The sequence below is a fragment of the Aedes albopictus genome, chromosome 1, assembly GCF_035046485.1.
Source record: "Aedes albopictus strain Foshan chromosome 1, AalbF5, whole genome shotgun sequence".
NCBI classification, from domain to species: Eukaryota; Metazoa; Arthropoda; class Insecta; order Diptera; family Culicidae; genus Aedes; species Aedes albopictus.
In genome coordinates, this window is record NC_085136.1 from 28,484,145 (window position 1) to 28,487,405 (window position 3,261).

Here is a 3,261-nt window from a genome sequence, read left to right on the forward strand (position 1 = left end):
TCATAGGAGAAAAAAGTTACAGCATGCCAAATTTGACCTTTTTGTATGGAAAACAGCTTTCACTGCTCTTTTATGAACACAGCTGTACGTTTCCTTTGGCGCTGCCCCACATGATCCCTTTAGCGATTTCCCAAAAAAGTCCTTTCAAGGATTTCTTACGAATTTGTTCAAGCAATTCTTCAGATACACCTGCAAGGATTTTTTTCAGAAATTCCTCCAATAATTGATGCAGGAAATCGTCCAAAGTCCTCTTTCACAATTCGTTAAAGAATCCTTTAAGAAATTCCAGTAAGGATTTAATCTTTTTCTCCAAAGATTTTTTTTAAAGCTACGTTACAAAGATTCCTCCAGGGATATCTCAGATTTTTCATGAATTCCTTCAGATAATCCTTCAAGAATGAACATATTCGTTCCCAAAGGATTCCAGCACAAACTACATCAGGGGGTCTTACATAAATTTATCCAAGGGAGTCTATAAGAATTTTTTTGATGATTTTTTTTTTGTTTGAACCAAAGAATTTGACAGGAATTCTTGGGGTTTCCGCATTTGATTTCTTTGAAAATTAATCTGGCTCCAAGCTTGATCACATACATTCATCGAAGATATTTTCCATAAGGAACTCCAGCAAGATCCCTTCTTGGAGAAATCTCTAAGATAATCCTTGGAGAAATTCCTTAAGGTTCATCTGAAGGAATCTTTGAAGGACTTTATGAAGGAATCCAAAGAAGTTTTCCTAAAGGTATGCTTAAAGAAATTCCTAAAAATACCTTCAGAGAATTTCTGATGAAATTCCTGAAGAAAAGTTTGGAGGATATCCTGAAGGATCATTGTAAGTATTCCTAAATCAATGCTTAGAAGAAATTCTGAAGCTATCTCTGAGAAAAGTTGTGAAATAATTCATAGAGAATTTTTTGTAGAAGTTTTTGAAGTAATTGTTGAAGTAACGCTGATTGCACTTGTTTTTCATATGAGAGCAAAAACAATCGACAAACTGTTTTAACGTTACATGTTCTTCTTCTTCTTTTTGGCTCTACGTCCCCACTGGGACTTGGCCTGCCTCTCTTCAACTTAGTGTTCTTCGAGCGCTTCCACAGTTATTAATTGAAGGGCTTCCTTTGCCTGGGAGTCGACAAAATTTTCCCGACCGGAACGGGAATCGAACCCGCCGTCGCCGGATTGGCGATCCATAGCTTTAATTACTAGGCTAAGGGAACGTTCAAAAATTACGTCCAACATTTGGGGGAGGGGGGAGGGGTCTACAAAAGTGTGACACTACGTGTATTAGGTATAGGGAAAATGCGTGACAGAGGGGGGAGGGGGGGTCTAGAAATCCCAAAAATTGATGGACGTAATATTTGAATCTTCCCTAACTGGAGACCCATGTGTGGACGTGACATATGTTCAGATCTGAATTTTCAAAAATTGGGCCCCTGAATTTCAGCTGCTACTTTAAGCTAAGTCAATAGCTGTGTTTGGTCCTGTGGTTAGGATTTCAGGGACGTTTTCACAATGCTCATGAATTTTACTTGTAATTTTGGTGCCCCAGTAGGTACCTACAAAGAGTGATCATCAAACTAATCAAAACTAAACTAACTTAACTATTTGAATAATGTGTGTACATCAAGGTGTACATCTACAATAGTTAACAGTTGGACTTTAAATAAGCCATCTGTTTGTTCCATTCCAATAACTATTGATAATTACGAATGTGCCCCTACATATCTCTCAGCAGAACTGCGAAGTATTGAACTTATGGGAAACTTTCGCTATTTAAAGAACTCTATTGAAACTAGTGGAGCAACTTTCCCCGATTTGGAGGCCCCCTAAATTCGGGGGCCTGGTGCGGACTGCTCCCTCCGCACCCCCCTTGCTACGCCACTGAACACCTATTGTTCCTTTAACTTCTTTGTAAGTACAGTGGATTATGTTACAAGCTATGGTCTCCGGAGTAGTGTTATTGATCTGGAATATCTCAAAACTATCTTAAAATTACTCATGATATGCCAGAGGGATTACCGAATACAGTATAAAGTTCATTGTGAGAAAACCTACTGTTACTGTCATGAGCTAAACTTCAGGATAGTTTGGACGACCCTTCAATGTCCCAAAGGTTCATAATAATATATATCAGACTTTATGTTGGTCCAGTAATCGCAATTAATAATGAAGCGTTACTCAGTATGTCAGATATAGCTGGTGTTACGAGTGTAGACCTTAAGTTCTGAACTCAAAGATAGTTTGGCTGATCTGGAACATTCACAGTGTCTCTAAATAACATTTGAGATTTCAAGAGCTTCACGGATCTCACCAGATTATGCTATGCTATTATTTATTGTGAATGCAGATAAGGTTTTTCTTGTACAATCAAAGGACTGCACTATATAACAGCTTTGACGACCCTGAATGTCCCATAGAGTTATAATAAGCTAGTAGATTTCAGATTGCTCCGCTAACTGCGGTTGATTATGCAACGTTACTCAGTATAACAGATATGGCTACTGTTACGAGTGTAGACCTGAAGTTCTGAACTCCAAGGTAGTTTGGCTGACCTGGAATATCCCTTAAGTGTCCCAAAATGACATTGTAGATGTCAAGAGTTTCACGGATCCCAGTAGGGTATGCAATGCTATTATTTGTGGCAAAAATGCAAAAAAAATATTCTTGTAGATTTGAAGGACTTCACTAATAGGACAGGTTGGAACACCTAGAACATCCCAGAATATAAAACACCTTTGCATATTCTTGACGAAGGCTGAATGAATACATATAAACGTAACCCACAACCAAGTTCAGCTTTTAGAACAACTGGTATGTCAATTATTTCGTTTTTCCAAATTTCATGGTGTTCAGGATGTTCTAGGTTATCAATGAAATTTCAAATACAAATATTCACATTTTTTTACGAATAGAAGACTCAATTTGCAACAACCTCGCCGTAGACAGTATTTTGTTTCATCGAATGGGTGAATTTATACAGCCGTTTCTATGTTGGGGTCATATATGACCCCTCCGGCTCCAAAGGGTTAAGCTAGGATTTCAGTATTTAACCAATGTCATTTATTTGACCAATATTTGATCATTTTTGACGAAGATCTATAAGGGCAAAAATTGTCACTCTTAAACAAAAAACGAATAGAGAAAAAAAAAGGGTACGCAAATCGCAAGAAATTTCTTGTTCTATGTTGATGCATGGAAAATTCAAGCAAGAAGTCGCTCACGAAATAAGCAAGCATTTGATTTTTCTTGATTCCAGAAGCTTG